General features: G+C 38.8%; 1 long non-coding RNA gene across 1 annotated transcript in view; it reads left to right on the top strand.

Annotated features, from left to right (window-relative positions):
* The first annotated feature begins 6842 nt into the window (after nucleotides 1–6842).
* Nucleotides 6843–23014, top strand: part of LOC133535077 (uncharacterized) — a 51317-nt gene continuing 35145 nt past the window's right edge. The window contains exon 1 of the long non-coding RNA XR_009802141.1: nucleotides 6843–6965. This is a non-coding gene — a long non-coding RNA (uncharacterized LOC133535077). The remainder of the gene's footprint in view (nucleotides 6966–23014) is intronic.

A 23014-nucleotide genomic window follows, 5' to 3' on the forward strand; every position in this document is an offset into this window, starting at 1 on the left:
ATGGGAATAAAAATATAAAAGTAAAATAAAAATATAACAAGAGAAACTTGACCGTGTTATGAAAAAGTATTGCACTGTTATTGTTTTGCATCAATCAATCAATCAATGATTATTTATATAGACCTAAATCATTATTGTCTCAAAGGGCTGCACAAACCGCAACACAAACCACTACGACATCCTTGGTAGAGCCCACATAAGGGCAAAGAAAACTCACACCCAGTGGGACGTCGGTGACAATGATGATTATGAGAAACCTTGGAGAGGACCGCATATGTGGGCAACCCCCCCACCCCCTTTCAATATGTTAGATATGATTAAAATAAAGAATAAGGTTACTAATTCAGTGTTACAATTTGAGTGGGACAGGTTAAGAACCCCTGTTATATGTTATTTTTGTAGTTGTTGTTTGCTTCCGCTGCTTCAACTCAGTATTTACGAGTTGTGTCTTCTATGTCCTTGCAGTCGATACAATGTCATCTTTTGTCAATTTTTCAAGGTCTTTGATGTTTTCAACAACAATAATTTCGGCTTCTTGCTGTCCTCCATTTTGTCAGGCTTTCCCCTGACAGTTTGTCTATGTTTTATTTTTTTCCTCTGCATTTGTCTGTTTCCTCTGTGTTTAGTATCTCCTGTCTTTAGTTCCTGTCTAGTGCTCTTATTTTGTCAGCTTCCTGTCTTGTTCCCTGAGTGCTGTGTTCCTCCTCAGCTGCGGCTGATTGGCACCTGGCCACACCTGTTGCCAATCAGCCCGCTCCTATTTGTACCTGCTTTGTCTTGTGTCAGTTGCTGGATAATTCTGTCAGGATTATTTGTTGACAAACCACATGATGCAGAGACGGAGGCAGGCATAGAATATGAAAACATGATTTAATTAAAACTAAACAAGAACAAACAAAAAGCACGCACGTGGGCGGAATAACAAACTAAGGGAGCTAGCACTGGAAGCTACAAAACAAAAAGGAACTTTAGCATGGAAGCTAGTGGATAGCAAACAGAAAAACTGGAAATAACTAATGCTAACAGAAACAGCTTACCGCTACGACGACCAGGACAAAATGTAGCATGACAGGTAGTAGCTGTAACAAAACTACACGACAGGTAGCACGACAAGAGTGATGTGTGGCAACGACAATACAATGATCCAGCAACTGACACAAGACAAAGCAGGTACAAATAGGAGCGGGCTGATTGGCAACAGGTGTGGCCAGGTGCCAATCAGCCGCAGCTGAGGAGGAACACAGCACTCAGGGAACAAGACAGGAAGCTGACAAAATAAGAGCACTAGACAGGAACTAAAGACAGGAGATACTAAACACAGAGGAAACAGACAAATGCAGAGGACAAAACTAAAACATAGACAAACTGTCAGGGGAAAGCCTGACACATTTATTTTGATGGAGAGTTTGCAGTTGGTGCCCCAAGTGCTCTGCATTTTCCCCTGCTTCCTCAACTCGCGTGCTTTCTCGGCAATGTCAGCGTTGCATTTTGTCGGATCAGAATCAGAATCAGAAACACTTTCTTGATCCCCAGTAGGAAATTAATTAAGGTTGGGGAAAATGGTAAATGCTTGGAGAGGGGGTCTGTGTTCCCAGAGCTCGACCCATGTCTTCCATTGCGACGAACAGTTTTTGGACACTTTGATTGGCTGCCATCGTCTTCCGAATTTGGCTATGATTATAAACAATGTGAGGATGTGAGGAGCTCCACAACCCATGACGTCACGCGCACATTGTCTGCTACTTCCGGTACAGGCAAGGCTTTTTTATTAGCGACCATAAGTTGCGAAATTTATCGTCGATGTTCTCTACTAAATCCTTTCAGCAAAAATATGGCAATATCATGAAATGATCAAGTATGACACATAGAATGGACCTGCTATCCCAGTTTGATTAAGAAAATCTAATTTCACTAGGCCTTTAAAGGCACACACACACTCTGCTCTCATGAAACGTCTCTCAACTGCATCTGCCAGTTATGAGAATTGCCGTTAAATGAATTTGATGTTGAATTACAAAGTAACTACAATTAATTACTTCTTAATAGTAATTTTCCAAACACTGGTAACCAATGAAATGCTATCAAATTCGAATGTGGTCAAAACTGTAACAAGCGCGTGTTTGCTGACTCTGTGATCTATGAAACAAAACCATCACTTATCGGTGTCTCATTTCCATGTGAAATGGAACATGATTTATTTTTAACATTAATGCTCCTCAAGCTTCTCTGTGCAAAGTTGCTTGCTGAGGGCCTGGAGCCCAAATGAGTCACATGGTTTATGTCAGGAACATTCATCTTCACCCTTCTTTGACATGCTGCTAATATTCAAATGGACGCACTTGAAAGGAGCCCCCAAACAGTTTAAGTGAAAATATGCGTCTGGGAGGTCTGCTAGTCGTGTGTGTGTGTGTGTGTGTGTGTGTGTGTGTGTGTGTGTGTGTGCGTGTGTGTGTGTGTGTGTGTGTGTGTGTGTGTGTGTGTGTGTGTGTGTGTTCTTGTATTGCCACCCTTCTTGAGATATCAACAAGGAAAAGTACCGTCCATCTGAGGACCGGTGAACAAGTTAGGACATAAATCATGGTCCCAATAAGGAAAACCAAACCATTGCATCTAATAGAGAATGTCTTGTTTGCACCCCTGGTGGTGAAATCTATCAAAATTAGGGTAGTCCCAAAAAAGGAGTGATTTTTGAAATTGACTGTGTGTCGTTTTTAAAAGTGCCCCCCCTCTGGTCAACATATGAAATAACAAGTGTGTGTAAAGAAATTGAAGTGTTCCCTCTCAGGCCAACATATGTAATACGAAGTGTGTGTACGAAATTGAAATGTGCCCCCATTGTCCAAAATGTATTAAAAAAATTAAATATGTATGTAGAGGAATACTGTAATAACTTGAAGTAAATAATTAAGATTAAAAACCAATTACAAACAAACAAAAATAACTAAAAGCAGTCTTTTTCTCACGTGTCGAATTTTCTTGTAAAATTGGGAACACTTTCTCATATTCTTTCTATTTCTGTAAGATGGCAATATTTTCTAGTGAAATTATTACTTTTTTATGTAAAATTATTATTTTTTAATGCAAAATGGTGACATTTGTCATCTAAAATTCTGACTTTTATCACAACATTGCCATTTTTGTTGTTGTTCTTGTAAAATAGTGATATTTTTGGGAGTAAAAGGATGACTTTGGTCATAATTTTGGCGAGTAAAATTCCCATTATTATTATGATATTGCCAAAATGTTTAAGTTTTAACTAAAAGCAGTCTTTTTCTCACAACGTGTCGACTTTTCTTATAAAATTGGGAACAATTTCTCATATTCTTTCTATTTCAGCAATATTGCAATATTTACTAGTGAAATTATTACTTTTTTATGTAAAATTATTACTTTTTATTGCAAAATGGTGACATTTGTCATCTAAAATTCTGACTTTTATCACAACATTGCCAATTTTTTTTGTCGTTCTTGTAAAATAGTGACATTTTGGGAGTAAAAGGGATGACTTTGGTCATAATTTTGGCGAGTAAAATTCCCATTATTATTATGATATTGCCAAAATTTTAAAGTTTTCTAATAAAAATTATGACTTTTGTCATAATTTTGCCAAGTAAAATTCCGATTATTATTATGATAATGCCAATATTTGAAAGTTTGCTGAAAAAATTATGACTTTCGTCATAATTGAGCCAAGTAAAATTCCGATTATTACTATGATATTGCCAAGATTTCAAAGTTTTGTTATAAAATTGTGACTTTTGTCGAGTAAAGTTACGACTGTTTTCATAAAATTGCCAACATTTTAAGCTTTTCTGGTAAAATTGCGACTTTATTGGGTGAAATTCTAACTTTCATCACAATTTTTCAGAAATGTTCCGTTTTACTTGTAAAATTTTGACTTACGTCGAGTAAAATAACGACTTATATTAACACGGCCAAAATTTTAAGTATTTCTTGCGAAACTGTGATCTTTTTCCTGTGAAATGCCAACTCATTTTTCACAACAAGCTTTTTTTATATTTACATAGTATGTATATATTATTAATGTTATAGGCTCCAGCGACCCCCACGAACCTAAAAAGGACAAGCGGTAGAAAATGAATGGATGGATGGATAAATACAAATCTTTATATATCTAGAAAGGGTGGTTCTAAAGAGGTAGGCATTTTTCGGAGGTCTCAAGAAGGTAAGAAATACAAGTGTGTGTGTGTGTGTGTGTGTGTGTGTGTGTGTGTGTGTGTGTGTGTGTGTGTGTGTGTGTGTGTGTGTGTGTGTGTGTGTGTGTGTGTGTGTGTGTGTGTGTGGAAGAGGCCCATGTGAACTCAGCCAAACACTTACTGACAGAACTGTGCCTCTTTTCCCTCTCTTAGCAATCAGGACAAATCAAAGCAGCTGCTCTGTTGTTGAATCAAACAGCTGCACAAATCAAGTCCATGTAGCTCCGCCTCCTCAGATTTACGCTGACACACGCAAAAGCTGGGGGAACTTTACCAAACAGAAAAAAAGAATATTCCTTCCTCACGCGGTGTTGTGGTGTGAGCACGTGGGCCTCGCAGTCTAAAGATCCGTGTTTGAATATTTGTTGGAAGTGGGAACACATTTGCATGATCTCCTTCTAAGTTAGACGACATAAATGATATCAATTAGTCTGACGATAGAGCTTTTGATGCTATGGTAATGAAGCGTATTGATGAAAAATGTCAGCTGTGTCCCACAAACATGACAGCAGCAAGTCCTCAATGCAATGTAGCATTCCAGCTAACGTCCCTCCACAGTGCTATGCCGCTTCTAAGTCATTAATCCTGTTATGTTTCTCATGGCCACCCTTGGCTAAATTGGGGCCCTAAGCAGAATTACATTTTTTTTAAACACTTTATTACTAATGATAAACATGTTTTTTATTTACAATTGAACTTGATTTTAATTTTATACACTTTTTGTGCTTAAATATGTAATAATTTTATGTCAAGTCATCATTAAATGGCCCAGATACGTCAAAAGGCATTAATAAATCATGTTCTTTTCAAATACCTCTATTTCTGATAACAGTAGTTCAGCCGGGATATTCTCATTTCAAAATTAGATTTACAGCCCGGAAATATTGTTATTATTCTCATTTCGACGCCCCGCCCTCCACCGTTTGACCAATTAGAAAGTCTGCGAGTGTGTCACCTCCATGTTGGGTTGTACTTGTATAGCGCTTTTCAACCTTCAAGGTACTCAAAGCGTTTTGACACTACTTCCACATTTACCCATTCACACACACATTCACACACTGATGGAGGGAGCTGCCATGCAAGGCGCTAACCAGCACCCATTGGAGCAAGGGTGAAGTGTCTTGCTCAGGACACAACGGACGTGACGAGGTTGGTACTTGGTGGGGATTGAACCAGGGACCCTTGGGTTGCGCACGGCCACTCTTCCACTGCGCCACGCCGTCCCCAGTTGCCAGTTACGCACCACCATCTTCGTCTGGCTACTGCCACTGGTAAAGTTACTAAATATGTCAGACCTTAATAAATCTAAAAGGCGTCATTACCGTTCCCAATTTATTCATGACAAAGCCAGGAACAAAACCAGGATTTCAATCGGGGATGCCTTTGAAAGATGGAGAGAAGATTGTTTTCATCTGACGCCAAACTTGCTTGATAGGTAAGTCAGGCATTTACCTTTTCTTATTACTTGTAACAAATGGAAATGGATGTTTGGAATGTAAACTATATTGTCCAATACAGTCTATGATCTTCATTCTTGCCAACCTTGAGACCTCCAAATTCGGAAGATGGGAGGAGTATATTTTAGCAAAGTGTTTTTCAACCTTTTTTGAGACAAGGCACATTTTTTTCCTTTTAAAAATCCGGAGGCACACCACCAGCAGAAAATGTTAAAAAATGAAACTCCACCAGGTCCTCCTCGTGCCTTGTTTTGAGTTTGTTGGTGTTTTCCTGTGTGTAGTGCTTTAGTTCTTGTCTTGTGCTGTTATTTTGGTGTTTTCCGTAACAGTTTTATGTCTTTCTTTGGGCGCTATTCTCCGCACCTGCTTTACGTTAGCAAGCAAAGCTATTGAAGCTGTTGCTATTCTTCTTTGTGGGGACATTGTTGATTGCCATGTCATGCACGGATGTACTTTGTGGACGCCGTCCGTCTCTGCTCCACACGCTGCAAGTTTTTGCTGTCGTCCAGCATTGTATTTCTGTTTACTTTGTAACCAGTTCAGTTTTACTGTCATTTTACATAGCCATTCCTATGCTTTATTGTCTTTTCCTTTTGTTCATTTTTGGCTTAAGCGTTACATACGTTTTTTTTACCTGCACGCTGCGGTCTGGATATTGGGATCACAGTTCTACACACCACGGACACTAAGGAACGGCACAGTATTTGCAGATTATAATTATTCATTTGCAAAAAAAATATATTTTTTGGACCAATTAGGTGAAGTTGCATCATTTCCCACGGCACACCAGACAATATCTAAAGGCACACTAGTGTACCGCGGCACAGTGGTTGAAAAACATTGTTGTAGCAACCCGGAAGAGTCAGTGCTGCAAGGGGTTCTGGGTATTTGTTCTGTTGCGTTATGGTGCGGATGTTCTCCCGAAATGCGTTTGTCATTCTTGTTTGGTGTAGGTTCACAGTGTGGTGCATATTTGTAACAGTGTTAAAGTTGTGACCTGTATGGCTGTTGACCAAGTATGCCTTGCATTCACTTGTGTATGTGTGACCCACCCATAATGTGTCACATTTTTGTGTTGATTGATTTATTTTATTTTGTGGTTTGAATTCGTTTTTGGAGCTGTCATTCCACATTTGTCAATATTCACCTTGGTCAGTAGGGGGCAGTAGAGAGTTTCTTCCTAATTGAATGCTGTTACTTGCAGACCGGAAGTGTCTCGTCATTCTGATGAGAGCAACCAGTCTGTGAACAACTGAAACGTTCTGTGTGCCTTTTTCCTCCTGTTTAACAGGTTAGTTTTGATGAATCAACTCACTGAATGATATCTATGTGGTCATTATAATATTAAGTACACGTTCTGATGGTGGAGCCTAACTCTAAAGTGTTTGCAAGGTGTAGTTCAGGCGTCACCAACTTTTTTGAAACCAAGAGCTACTTCTTGGGTACTGATTAATGCGAAGGGCTACCAGGTTGATACACTTAAATAAATAGCCAGAAATAGCCAATTTGACTTACCTTTAATAAATAAATCTATATATATATATATATATATATATATATATATATATATATATATATAAAAAATGGGTATTTCTGTCTGTCATTCCGTCGTACATTTTTTTTTTCCTTTTACGGAAGGTTTTTTGTAGAGAATAAATTATGAAAAAAAACACTCAATTGAACGGTTTAAAAGAGGAGAAAACAGGAAAAAAATGAAAATTAAACTTTGAAACATAGTTTATCTTCAATTTCGACTCTTTCAAAATCAAAATTCAACCGAGAAAAAGAAGAGAAAAACTAGCTAATTCGAATCTTTTTGAAAAAATTTAAAAAAAGAATTTATGGAACATCATTAGTAATTTTTCCTGATTAAGATTGATTATAGAATTTTGATGACATGTTTTAAATAGGTTAAAATCCAATATGCACATTGTTATAATATATCACAAATTGGACCAAGCTATATTTCTAACAAAGACAAATCATTATTTCTTCTAGATTTTCCAGAACAAAAATTTAAAAGAAATTCAAAAGACTTTGAAACCAGATTTAAATTTGATTCCACAGATTTTCTAGATTTGGCAGAATATTTTTTTTTTATTTTAATCATAATGAGTTTGAAAAAATGTTTCACAAATATTCTTTGTCGAAAAAACAGAAGCTATAATGAAGAATTAAATTAAAATGTATTTGTTATTCTTTACAATAAAAAAAATAAATTTACTTGAACATTGATTTAAATTGGCAGGAAACAAGAGGAAGGAATTTAAAAGGTAAAAAGGTATATGTGTTTAAAAATCCTTAAATAATTTTTAAGGTTGAATTTTTTCTCTAAAATTGTCTTTCTGAAAGTTATAAGAAGTAAAGTAAAAAAAAAAAAATGAATTTATTCAAACAAGAGTCTTTGAAATATTTTCTTGGCTATTCCCCGCGACCCCAAAAGGGAATAAGCGGTAGTAAATGGATGGATGGACGGATTTTCAAATTCTATTTGAGTTTTGTCTCTCTTAGAATTAAAAATGTCGAACAAAGCGAGACCAGCTTGCCAGTAAATAAATACAATTGAAAAAAATAGAGGCAGCTCACTGGTAAGTGCTGCTATTTGAGCTATTTTTAGAACAGGCCAGCGGGCGACTCATCTGGTTCTTACGGGCGACCTCGTGCCCGCGGGCACCGCGTTGGTGACCCCTGTTAGTGTTTGTGAATGAATCCAGTGCAGAGCCCAGTAGTATGACTGCAGTAATTAATACAACATGGCGACGTGAGTGCGCAATATTTATTTAGGAACTTCTGATCCTAATTCAAACCCCCAAATTAGAGCTCCCGTTTTCTTATTGATTTTGTAATGTATTTCTTGTGTAATGTGTGTGTTCTGACAAAGGTTTTACATGCTATTGTGTTTAGACATGGTTGTATAAGTTAAGCTCTCAGGAATGGTCAATGAACATTTCAAGTACAGTAACTTAAAGCTGCTATTATAAGAAGAAGAATATGAAGAAAAATAAAGTGTTTAAATGAATGTTGCTACAAAGTGCATTAAATTAAAGGTGAACATTCCTGAGAAAGACAAAAGACAGTGAATTAAAGGCCTACTGAAACCCACTACTACCGCCCACGCAGTCTGATAGTTTATATATCAATGATTAAATATTAAAATTGCAATACATGCCAATACGGCCTTTTTAGTTTACTAAATTGCAATTTTAAATTTTGCGCGAAGTATCCGTCGGTACGATGACGCGTGCGCGTGACGTCTCGGATTGTAGCGGACATTTTTTTCCAGTCCGATCCCAGCTATAAGTAGTCTGCTTTAATCGCATAATTACACAGTATTCTGCACATCTGTGTTGCTGAATCTTTTGCAATTTGTTCAAATAATAATGGAGACGTCAAAGAAGAAAGACTTAGGTGGGAAGCGGTGTATTGCAGCTGCCTTTAGCAACACAAACACAGCCGGTGTTTCCTTGTTTACATTCCCGAAGGTGAAGCTTTACTATGGAACAGAGCGGTCAAGCGAACATGGTTCCCGACCACATGTCAACCGGCAGGTTTCGGTGACAAAATTGTGGTAATAAGTTGGCTCTTACCGTAGACATGAGCAGAGCTTGCGTCGTTCCTCGTGAACCTGTCAAAGAGGCAGCTGCGGACTGTCTTGCCTCCTCCGACCGGCCGCCCCCGAACGTGGAATGTTTCCACCATGGAGGAGGGGGGAAAAAATCTCAGCCCAGCCCGACTGGCTGCCTTCGCTTCGCCTCGTCGAGAAACGTGGCTTTTTTCAGAGACACTGGTGGTCACCACACCCGTGGCCACACCCCTCCGACTTTCAGGCACGACAGTATAATCTCACTACAACACTAGTAACACAATAAGCAGATAAGGGATTTTCCAGAATTATCCTAGTAAATGTGTCTAATAACATCTGAATCGCTCCCACTGCCCTGTCTTTTTTTTTTCTACTCGTTCACTCTCACTATCCTCATCCACAAATCTTTCATCCTCGCTCAAATTAATGGGGAAATCGTTGCTTTGTTGGTCCGAATCGCTCTCGCTGCTGGTGGCAATGATTCTAAACAATGTGAGGATGTGAGGAGCTCAACAACCCGTGACGTCATGCGCACATCGTCTGCTACTTCCGGTACAGGCAAGGCTTTTTTATGAGCGACCAAAAGTTGCAAACTTTATCGTGGATGTTCTCTACTAAATCCTTTCAGCAAAAATATGGCAATATTGCGAAATGATCAAGTATGACACATAGAATGGACCTGCTATCCCCGTTTAAATAAGAAAATCTAATTTCAGTCGGCCTTTAAGGTCTAATTGGGCACTATATTGTATGTTTGGGAGTGATGATGTGGATATGTGAAAATATATGGGAAAAAGGCATACCGTATTGTTATGGTAATTATAACTCCAGTGATACAGTAACAGTTTAATGATAGTTTATTGAGTGTTTTAAAGAAAATAGAGGTGAAGATAAAGTAAAATACATTGACACGATACAGTGGGGCAAAAAAGTATTTAGTCAGCCACCGATTGTGCAAGTTCTCCCACTTAAAATGTAGACAGAGGTCTGTAATTTTCATCATAGGTACACTTCAACTGTGAGACAAAGAATGTGAAAAAAAAATCCAGGAATTCACTTGGTAGGAATTTTGAATAATTTATTTGTAAATTATGGTGGAAAATAAGTATTTGGTCAACCATTCAAAGCTCTTACTGATGGAAGGAGGTTTTAAGTCAAAATCTCACGATACATGGCCCCATTCATTCTTTCCTTAACACGAATCAATCGTCCTGTCTCCTTAGCAGAAAAACAGCCCCAAAGCATGATGTTTCCACCTCCATGCATCACAGTAGGTATGGTGATCTTGGGATGCAACTCAGTATTCTTCTCCCTCCAAACAAGACGAGTGCTTTTTATACCAAAAAGTTCTATTTTGGTTTCATCTGACAACATGACATTCTCCCAATCCTCTGCTGTATCATCCATGTATCCATTTTGGTATAAACTCAACTCGTCGTGTTTGGAGGAAGAAGAATACTGAGTTGCATCCCAAGAGCACCATACCTACTGTGAAGTATGGGGGTGGAAACATCATGCTTTGGGGCTGTTTTTCTGCTAAGGGGACAGGACGATTGATCCGTGTTAAGGAAAGAATGAATGGGGCCATGTATCGTGAGATTTTGACTTAAAACCTCCTTCCATCAGTGAGAGCTTTGAATGGTTGACCAAATACTTATTTTCCACCATAATTTACAAATATTTTTTTGAAAATGTCTACAATGTAAATTCCTGGATTTTATTTTGGGTGGGAGACAGGTGTGGACTGCAGGCGGGCCAGGAAAGTACCCGCACTCTTTTTTTGACAAAGCCACTCTGTTGTAACACGTGCTGAATGTGGCTTGGCATTGTCTTGCTGAAATAAGCAGGGGCGTCCATGAAAAAGACGGCACTTAGATGGCAGCATATGTTCTTCCAAAACTTGTATGTACCTTTCAGCATTAATGGTGTCTTCACAGATGTGTAAGATACCCATGCCTTGGGCACTAATGCACCCCCATACCATCACAGATGCTGGCTTTTGAACTTTGCGTCGATAACTGTCTGGGTGGTTTGCTTCCCCTTTGGTCCGGATGAAACGATGTCGAATATTTCCAAAAACAATTTGAACTGTGGACTCGTCAGACCACAGAACACTTTTCACTTTGCATCAGTCCATCTTCGATGATCTCGGGCCCAGAGAAGCCAGCGGCGTTTCTGGATGTTGTTGATAAATGACTTTCACTTTGCATAGTTGAGCTTTAACTTGCACTTACAGATGTAGCAACCAACTGTATTTAGTGACAGTGGTTTTCTGAAGTGTTCCTGAGCCCATGTGGTGATATCCTTTAGAGATTGATGTCGGTTTTTGATACAGTGCCGTCTGAGGGATCGAAGGCCACGGTCATTCAATGTTGGTTTCCGGCCATGCCGCTTACTTGGAGTGATTTCTCCAGATTCCCTGAACCTTTTGATGATATTATGGACCGTAGATGTTGTAATCCCTAAATTTCTTGCAATTGCACTTTGAGAAACGTTGTTCTTAAACTGTTTGACTATTTGCTCACGCAGTTATGGACAAAGGGGTGTACCTCGCCCCATCCTTTCTTGTGAAAGACTGAGCATTTTTTGGGAAGCTGTTTTTATACCCAATCATGGCACCCACTTGTTCCCAAATAGCCTGCACACCTGTGGGATGTTCCAAAAAAGTCTTTGATGAGAATTTCTCAACTTTATCAGTATTCATTGCCACCTTTCCCAACTTCTTTGGCACGTGTTGCTGGCATCAAATTCTAAAGTTAATGATTATTTGCAAAAAAAAATTTTTTTTAGCAATTTGAATTTCAAATATGTTGTCTTTGTAGCATATTCAACTGAATATGGGTTGAAAATAATTTGCAAATCATTGTATTCCGTTTATATTTACATCTAACACAATTTCCCAACTCGTATGGAAACGGGGTTTATGGTATGTTCCTTTAAAGAACGCTTGGTGTGATGGCGCTCCTCGTGTAATGCTCGGTCAATGACACATCGGGCATGTATTTACCCCGTTAGCCTGTATGTCAATCTGTATTCGAACTGACAAGGCAACATATATTTTCGACAAATAAAACTTATGTGGATATGGGTAGTGTCAGTGCCTATTTTGTTCTCCATTTGCTGATAGGCTGAGGAAATGGGTTGCAGCATTATCACGGCTGTCATAATGGTAATGTGAAACGTACTGAGACAGCCAAATCACATGATTGCATGAATTCCTCATTCAACTTACAGAAACCATATTACAATAAAAAACATTTTTCACCCCATTTTTTTCCCCATTTCCATATATTTTTAAAAAAGCTCCATGAAGCCACCGGGGCGCCGCTAAAGAACCGCATGTGGCTCTAAAGTTAAAGTTAAAGTACCAATGATTGTCACACACACAAACTACTGTAGGTGTGGCGAAATTATTCTCTGCATTTGACCCATCACCCTTGATCACCCCCAGGGAGGTGAGGGGAGCAGTGAGCAGCAGCATAGCTGCGCCCGGGAATCATTTTTGGTGATTTAACCCCCAATTCCAAGCCTTGCCCCTAGAGCCGCGGGTTGCTGACCACCACCCTAGTAAGAGGAAGGTGAAGTTTGAAGTTCCTTGGAGTAGCCCAGTCGACCGAGCTGGATTCGGCTACATATCTGGCAACCTCAGTCAGGGGGAGGGGGATTGGACTACAGAATTTTGACCGTGATTGCAATACCATTTCTATTTAGACCAGGGGTGTCAAACTCAAATACAGAGTGGGACAAAATTTAAAACTGAACAAAGCCGCGGGCCGAGGTTGAACAAATTATTAATAGGGACCCAAACAAGTTTTGCGTTGACTATTTAACAAGCAAGGCTTATATAACTTTATAGTGACATGCAACATCGAGTCTCAAATAATAATAATAATAACAATTTCAAAATATCAATGTCATATCAAACTAAATTTGAATAAAAATCTTGTGCCTCTTTTCTATTTGCAGCCTTCGGAGGTACATATCAAGAATAAACTTTTTCCACAGGCTCATAACAAATTTGAAAATAAAATATGAAAGATTTTGACAGTGGGTGTATAATGTAGCGTCCCGGAAGAGTTAGTGCTGCAAGTGGTTCTGGGTATTTGTTCTGTATGTTGTGTTCGGTGCGGATGTGCCAGTCATTCTTGTTTGGTGTGGGTTCACGGTGTGGCGCATATTGGTAACAGTGTTAAAGTTGTTTATATGGCCACCCTCAGTGTGACCTGTATGGCTGTTGACCAAGTATGCATTGCATTCAATTATGTGTGTGTAAAAGCAGCATATATTACGTGGCTGTGCCGGCACGCAGTTTGTATGGAAGAAAAGCGGACGTGACGACAGGTTGTAGAGGACGCTTAAGGCAGTGCCTTTAACGCACGCCCCCAATATTGTTGTCCAAGTGGAAATCGAGAGAAATTTGGGAGAATGGTTGCCCCGGGAGATTTTCGGGAGGGGCAGTGAAATTCGTGAGTCTCCCGGGAAGTATTAGCGGTGAATGCGGTGTTACAGCGGCACAGACGCTATATAATACCGGCGGGCCAGTTCTAATGTTAATTTGATATTGCCTGAAGGGCCAAATTAAATTACACGCCGGGCCAAATTTGGCCTGCGGGCCAGAATTTGACACCCATGATTTTGACTATTACATATGGCTCCTTTTAAATATTATCATAGGAAATAACTTAATTATTACTTTTTTTTTTAATTCAAACTACTAAGTCTAACACGATGCAAACACATCACTACTTATCGTGATCTGTCATACTTTTGATTTGTATTTGTTCTAGTTTTCCCTGTCTTGGAGGTAGATTTCTGTTTTAGCGCTCCTCTAGTTGCCTTAGGTGCTGATTTATTGCACCTGCCTCTGATTGTTGGTGAGGACCATGAATTGATTAACGTGGACCCCGACTTAAACAAGTTGAAAAACTTATTTGGGTGTTACCATTTAGTGGTCAACTGTACGGAATATGTACTGTACTGTGCAAACTACTAATAAAAGTATCAATCAATCAATCAATCAAAGGACGCTCACCTGCTCCTGATCACTAATCAGAGAGCGATTCATACTTATACTTTATATTTATACCACTCACTCTAGTAATCTTTGTTTGCCCTTGGCAGCTGTTATGTTTGCTCTTACAGTTACTGCTGAAGTTTGTTATTGTCTTTTTGACACGTTATGTCAGGGGTCGGGAACCTTTTTGGCTGAGAGAGCCATGAAAGCCAAATATTTTAAAATATATTTCCGTGAGAGCCATATAATATTTTTAACACTGAATACAACTGTCAGGTTCAAACACTGATGACATTTATTAAACAGACTAGAAGCAAGGAATTAAACAGAGACTGGATGTAATTTAGCTCAATGTGGAGAAACCTTGTACAGTGTCGTCCCACGCTCTGAAAAGAGAATTCTACACCTTTTTTATTTGGACTTTTCCTGATTACAACAAAAAATGCGTGCATCTCTTATTCTTTTTAATAACATTGTTATTCTGAAGCTAACCAATAATAGATAAAATACTTTTGACCATTAATGTGACTTCTTGAACAGGTGCGATAGAAAAACGGATGGATGGATTCAAATGCATGAGAATGTTTTATATTTTGAACGTTATTTTTAACACTGTGATTACCAGCGGAACTATTTATTACTTATTGTGTTAAGCAATGTCAGCTAAGATTTATCTGTGAGCCAGATGCAGTCATCAAAAGAGCCACATCTGACTGTAGAGCCAAATGTTCCCTACCCCCGCGTTATGTTATGCCTGTGATTTAAAGTTTTGTGCTACGATTCACGTTTGCTGCCTGACAGAGCAGGAGGCGGCTAGGAATCTGCCTGCAGTTAAATGTCATAAAGTTCACTATCTTGTATTGACATTTTACATGCACTTCTTCATGCATAACGGGGCACCTACGGATCGCGGGGCCCGACACCTAACGAGTGATCTGTGTACAGGGAGGGGCGGCCCTACAAAATGCAGGACGAGGATTCTATAAACATGCTATTCTACACACCTGGGGAGGATACAAAAGCCATGCTAACGTGTGTGAATGTTTTTTTTTCCCTGCCACCTGTAACAAATGAGTCCTGTCTCTTTAAGAAAGTACTCCTAATCTCTGTCATGACCTGTGGGGACAGGTTTTGTTTTGTGTTGGTTATAATTGTCCTAGCTTTAGTGTATGTTTATGCTTTTATTCCTACCTTGTTTACTTCTCTGTTGCTAGGAGCGCTGAGATTTACGCAACAGTTTGTTTATTGATTTGTGTCCCCACCTGCTGCTTAAACTAATCAATGTTCCTTTTTATACCTGTATGGCTAGGGGTGTAACGGTACACAAAAATTTCGGTTCGGTACGTACCTCGGTTTAGGGGTCACGGTTCGGTTCATTTTCGGTACAGTAAGAAAACAACAAAACATACATTTTTTGGTTATTTATTTAACAATTTGTAAACAATGGCTTGATCATTTTAACGTTGGGAACACTATAATAATTCTGCCCACATTAATCCACGTTAAACTGCCTCAAGTTGTTGCTTAGATGAAATAAAATGACACAACTTTTCTTTTACATATAAAAAGTGCAACATTAAACAGTTTCAAGTCAACTCATCATTCTTAATTTATTACAGCATTGGGGAAGCCTGTAGTTTTGCTGTAGTTTTTATTATGTAAATGTTATATTTGTATCAACATGTGATAGCAGGGACCCTGCCATTCAAAACTAGGCTGCTACATTACTAATGATTAATATAACCATAGCTGAAAAATAGTACAATAGCAATAGGAGTTCATGTAGACTTTATGATGCACTTACATTATTATATACACTATCAGAGATAGGAACTCTTCATTTAACATAATGTCCTTTTTTGCTGCTTCAACACACCTCAATCAACACTGTCCGTAACACACACACCGCAAAATGAGCTAACTTTACGCTAAAAGCTAACTAGTTTTCTCCTAAATCTAGGACTGCGAGTGAGCAGTTTGTTTCTAGAAGGTCAACGGGCTCATAGTGATGTTTAGAGAGTAGTTGACTTGGAAGTGTTTAGTATAATTTGGGGAGAGTCCGTTGCTCCCCTGCTAAACGCCTATCTGCTCGACGCTGAAGCACTGACTAGATGCGCTCTGAATACGCACTGCTGATTGGCTTGTTATCGCTACCTGTTGTAACCAACCAGACGGTTGTGTGGGAGGGACAATGCTGGGTGCTGTGCAGGAGATGGGGGCGGAACGGAGCGGAGCAGCTTGTTAAGACTTTTGCATAGGCAGCTACTTCATATATTCGTGTGGAACTCGTTCGGTACTCCTCCGCACCGAACCGGAACCCCCGTACCGAAACGGTTCAATACAAATACACGCACCGTTACACCCCTATGTATCGCTGTTGACCTTTGGGACGGTGGATTGTTCAACCTCAACAACAGTTATGTTCTCTGTTGTCTTTATGTGACTGTTGGCATTTCAAGTTAGTCTTCGCTTATTCTCTGTTGGCGACGGTTTTTGTTCTTGTTAGCTTTACGATACTGCTTTATGTTCTAGACCAGGGGTGCCCATTACGTCGATCGCGATCGACTGGTCGATCTCGGAGGGTGTGTCAGTCGATCTGAAGCCAGGCATTAAAAAATAGACATAAAAATGAGCAATCATCAATCATACCAAGACTTCACTTTCGTCAGTTGTTTGACATTCTCGGCACCCGAGGATCTTGTGAGATGACGCTGGCTGCTGCGAGCTCATATTTAAGAAAAAAATCACTAACAGGGCGGACGCAGAGAAACACATTTTATTTCTAGAGACTCCGTACCTACTGTCAAAACTCTAAAGACCGACTGCACAGTTCCTGTCTTCACCATAAAAGACCTGTTTCATCCTGCCTGTGCTAACAAAATAAGAGTCTCAGAAAGCTAGCGTGCACAAGCTAGCAATCTACGGAGTTTGATGCCAATGTATTTCTCCCCCGCCCTCAGCGACCGCTTTCTCACTTGCTTGCCCACCCGCACACTCACTGACATCACTCACCTGCTGCCAGACATTAAAGGGCCACACACATATGCTACTCTCATAACAAAGTGTTTAAAAACGAGTATGCAAGTTGGACAAATGAGATGCCAAATCCAACCACTTTCATGTGGTATTGGACAGAAAGGAGGACTTTTTTTTTTCCTCCATTTGAAAATGCGGACATTATCAGCACCACTGTCTAATTCCAATCAATGCAAGTCATCAGAATCAAATACACCAACTTATATTCTTGTCTTCATGAAAGAAAGGAATCTATGTGTGTTAAACATGCTTGTATTATCATTAAACACCATTAACTTGTTAACAAAAATGTCTCTTTCATAAATAAATAAATATAAATTATAAATAGGAATGAGGTAGATCTCCTCGACTTGGTCAATTGAAAAGTAGCTCGCCTGCAGAAAAAGTGTGAGCGCCCCTGGTCTAGACCAAGTCAAACAGGTTTTCATTTAGGGCCACATGGCAGTTATGGCTGGCATCAGAGGGCCGCCTGTAACAGCAAATATTGTGTGAATTTACCTCTGGATTTCATTATGAACTATATGAATTGTTTTAAGCACAATTACAAAATTTGACTGTAAAATATTGTTTTATTTCTCACAACATTTTACAGTATATATAAAAACAATACCACTGTTTGGTACAAACCCTGTTTCCATATGAGTTAAGACATTGTGTTATATGTAAATAGAAACGGAATACAATGATTTGCAAATAATTTTCAACCCATATTCAGTTGAATATGCGACAGACAACATATTTGATGTTCAAACTGATAAACTTTTTTTTTGTGCAAATAATATTAACTTTAGAATTTGATGCCAGCAACACGTGACAAAGAAGTTGGGAAAGGTGGCAATAAATACTGATAAAGTTGAGAAATTGTCATCAAACACTGTGTGTGGGTGTGTGCGTGTGTGTGTGTGTGTGTACAAATATGAATTCTGACTAAAGAATTGGTGCCGATGGAAACTAAGAAAAGGGATTTGGGTACACTATCTGGAGTACAGGGCAGGCGAGTGGGGGATCTTATGTTCGTGGATAACTCCTCTGGCAGGGGGCTCCCTCGTCTCTTTTAATGCACAGCATAGGACACATAGCAAGAATGGTCCTCAGGTCCTGTTGATCAGGGGCAGCAGCTCCACAGCCATAGATCCACTTTTAACCACTAATATCACAGTCAAAATGAAAGCTTGTTCCCATAGGCACCATAAACTGTTAATAATCCATCCATCCATCCATCCATCCATTTTCTACCGCTTATTCCCTTTCGGGGTCGCGGGGGGCTCTGGCGCCTATCTCAGCTACAATCGGGCGGAAGGCGGGGTACATCCTGGACAAGTCGCCACCTCATCGCAGGGCCAACACAGATAGACAGACAACATTCACACTCACATTCACACACTAGGGCCAATTTAGTGTTGTCAATCAACCTATCCCCAGGTGCATGTCTTTGGAAGTGGGAGGAAGCCGGAGTACCCGGAGGGAACCCACGCTTTCACGGGGAGAACATGCAAACTCCACACAGAAAGATCCCGAGCCTGGATTTGAACCCAGGACTGCAGGAACTTCGTATTGTGAGGCAAAGTGTATATTATATATACTATAATATATATATAGTATTTATATAGGTGTGTGTGTGTGTGTGTATATATGATGGACATATGTGTATTTTGGGTATATATGCATTTGTGTATGTATGTGATTGTGTGTATGTATGTATGTGTGTATATATATATATGTATATGTGTGTATATATGTATATGTATGTATGTATATATATGTATATATATACATAAATTGTATATATGTGTGTGTATACATGTGTATGTACATATGTATATATGTAAGTGTGTGTGAATTTAAATGTATTATATATAGATAATATATAGCATCTACGCAGCAACCACTGAACTGAATTATATTATATATATTATTGTATTATATATTGTAAATATATATTGTATATGTATTGGGGTGGGACCTAATAAGTTTACTTCTTCCCACTCCCTTTTGAGCCAATCTTGACATCTACAAAAGATTAGTCACATGTAATGTTTTCAATGTAGGTGTAAAAATAATGTATTTATATATTTATTTTGTATTTTATGTCATTCTCTTGTTTTGTTTGCATGGCTTAAAATAAACCATTCATTCATTCACCTATTTGGAACATCCCATAGGTGTGCAGGCTAATTGGGAACAGGTGGGTGCCATGATTGGGTATAAAAGCAGCTTCCATGAAATTCTAAGTAATTCACAAATAAGGATGGGGCGAAGGTCACCAATTTGTAAGCAAATTGTCAAACAGTTTTAGAACATTTCTCAACGAGCTATTGCAAGGAATTTAGAGATTTTACCATCTACGGTTCGTAAACTCATCAAAAGGTTCAGAGAATCTGGAGAAATCACTGCACGTAAGCGATAATATTACGGACCGTTGATCCCTCACGCGGTACTGCATCAAAAGGAGACATCAGTGTGGAAAGGATATCACCACATGGGCTCAGGAACACTTCATAAAACCACTGTCAGTAACTACAGTTGGTCGCTACATCTGTAAGTGCAAGTAAAACTCTACTATGCAAAGCAAATCCCATTCATCAACAACATCAAGGAACGCTGCTAGCTTCGCTGGGCTTGAGCTGATCTAAGATGGACTGATGCAAAGGGGAAAGGTGTTCTGTGGTCTGACGAGTCCACATTTCAAATTATATTTGGAAACTGTGGATGTGGTGTCCTCCGGAACAAAGAGGAAAATAACCATTCGAATTGTTATGGGCGCGAAGTTCAAAAGCCAGCATCTGTGATGGTATGGGGGTGTATTAGTGCCCAAGGCATGGGTAACTTACACATCTGGGAAGGCACCATTAAGGCTGAATGGTCCATACAGGTTTTGGAGCAACATATGTTGTCATCCAAGCAACGTTATCATGAACGCCCCTGCTTATTTCAGCAGTACAATGCCAAGACACGTGTTACAACAGCGCGGTTTCGTAGTAAAAGAGTACGGATAGTTTCCTGGCCCGCCTGCAGTCCAGACTTGTCTCCCATCGAAAATGTGTGACGCATTATGAAGCGTAAAATACGACAGCGGAGACCCCGGACTGTTGAACGACTAAAGCTCTACATAAAACATGAATAGGAAAGAATTCCACTTTCAAAGCTTCAACAATTAGTTTCCTCAGTTCCCAAATGTTTATTGAGTGTTGTTAAAAGAAAAGGTGGTGTAACACAGTGTTGAACATTCCCTTTCCCAACTACTTTGGCATGTGTTGCAGCCATGAAATTCTAAGTTAATTATTATCTGCAAAAAAAAATTAAGTTTATGAGTTTGAACATCAAATATGTTGTCTTTGTAGTGTATTCAACTGAATATGATTTGAAAAGGATTTGCAAATCATTGTTTTCCGTTTATATTTACATTTAACACAATTTCCCAACTATATGGAAACGGGGTTTGTATTTTTGTTTTTTACGGAAATAGCTGGCGGCTTAGTTGCCAGAATTTTACGATTAAATTTACTACATTATATTGTTCCTGGAAAAAAACAGTACAAGTTATTTTTTGTATTCCGGTAACTGAGCTGCAATTTTTTCTACCGTAAAAACAAATATACAATTTTTTTCCATTTACAGTAATACACCGTTAAAAACAAGATTTTACAGTAAAAATATTGCAGCTCAATTAAAAGAACTTTATTGCAAAATATGGTGGGTTTTTTTTTCAGTTTACAGTAATATGCTGTAAAGAACACCGTAAAATATATAGTAATTTTTTTATTAATATGATGGGTAGTTTGCTTTAAAATCATAAGTCAAGCAGATATTTAAGTATTTATTTATATTTAGACAAAATCTTTGGAAAGAATGATAATATACTGTAATATTTGTTGCAATATTGGTTAATATTTAAGTTTAAAAGACATGCAATTTCAAGCAGTATTGTATTTTCCGGACCATAAGGCGCACTTAAAATCCTTTTTTTTTTGCTTTATACATTAGGCGCCTAACCCGGTGCGCCCAATGCACGGATTAATTCTGTTTTTGTCTGCACATTAAACATAGGAGTATTATTATGGTGTGTTTATAAGGTAAGCTATATTATCTGGCATTTTGTTTCGCAATATTATGCAAAAGAAACTTTTTTTTACCTTCTGGTACCTGCTCAACTGTATTTGGGATCTGCATAAATCCTGAAAAATTGCGAAGGTCGGCCTTTGTAGTCCGTGGGGACTCCATAGTCGATAAACTTCTTATTTTTCTCTATTTTCTTGTTCTGGAACATTCATCTTGCGCTGTTGCCATTTCTAATATAAAGTAGTGTAAAGTTCTTACTTATATCTGTCAGTAAACTCGCCATGAAAGAGCTAAAACATACCGGTGCAGTGAATTTACGTTATTCACCCAAGGAACTTTAGTTATTAGAGTTCCGGTCGGACGTTTTTTCCCCGAACACATTGTTGTTTCCGGATGAGGAGATGCTGCTCTGTTATTGTTTGAAGTAAAGTCTGAATGTCATTAAAACAGTTAGCTCCATCTTTTGACACTTCTTCCACTCTCGTCCTTGCACGCTACACCGCTTCAACAAAGATGACATGGAGAAGACGCTGCCGAAAGTAAGCCACGTAAATAAGACCGCCCACAAAACAGCGCTTCCTGAAGCGACTGTCAGAAAGCGACTTGAAGATGATCTGTAAAACATCATCCATGCAACATTTTGACCAAAGAACCACCATCACATGTCATCTAGACCACAAAGAAGTCTTTTACATTTAGAAAAAAATGAAATAAAAAAAATATGACTCTTTTAATTTGCCCTATAATTTGGTGCACCTTATATGTGAAAAAAGATCGAAAATATTCCATTCATCGGCAGTGCGCCTTATAATCCGGAAAATACGGTACATATATTTTTTCTGTCAAAATGAAAAAAAATCCATTACATTTAGTCAGAAAATATGAAGTACTTTATTGACACATATAATTTCCAGGTGTTTGCGGAACAGATAAAATGATGTCGCAGGCCAGATCTGGTCAGATCTGCCTTGAGTTTGGCACGTGTTCTAGACTTTGCTATCATGCTAAGTAAGCTAAGTTTTATCTTGGGCTTTCAGTGTGCCTCCTAGCGACAGGCTGTTTTTGTACTTTTTCCTTGTCATTGGAATTAAAAGATGCTTACCTGCACGCTGCCTCTGCCGCTTACTATCCTTCAGCGAGTCATTCTACAAAACCCAAAACCAGTGAAGTAGGCACGTTGTGTAAATGGTAAATAAAAACAGAATACAATGTTTTGCAAATCCTTTTCAACCTATATTCAGTTAAATAGACTGCAAAGACAAGATACTTAACATTTGAACTGGAAAACGTTATTTTTTGCAAATTTTAGCTCATTTAGAATGTGATGCCTGCAACATGTTTCAAAAAGCTGGCACAAGTGGTAAAAAAGACTGAGAAAGTTTAGGAATGTTCATTAAACACTTATTTACTTATTCCCGCTTCCGCCATCCTAGTCACTGCCGTTGTGTCCTTGGGCAAGGCACTTTACCCACCTGCTCCCAGTGCCACCCACACTGGTTTAAATGTAACTTAGATATATGGGGTTTCACTATGTAAAGCGCTTTGAGTCACTAGAGAAAAGCACTATATAAATATAATTCACTTCACATTTGGAACATCCCACAGGTGAACGGGCTAATTGGGAACAGGTGGGTGCCATGATTGGGTA

The sequence above is a fragment of the Nerophis ophidion genome, linkage group LG02 (genome assembly GCF_033978795.1).
Source record: "Nerophis ophidion isolate RoL-2023_Sa linkage group LG02, RoL_Noph_v1.0, whole genome shotgun sequence".
NCBI lineage: Eukaryota > Metazoa > Chordata > Actinopteri > Syngnathiformes > Syngnathidae > Nerophis > Nerophis ophidion.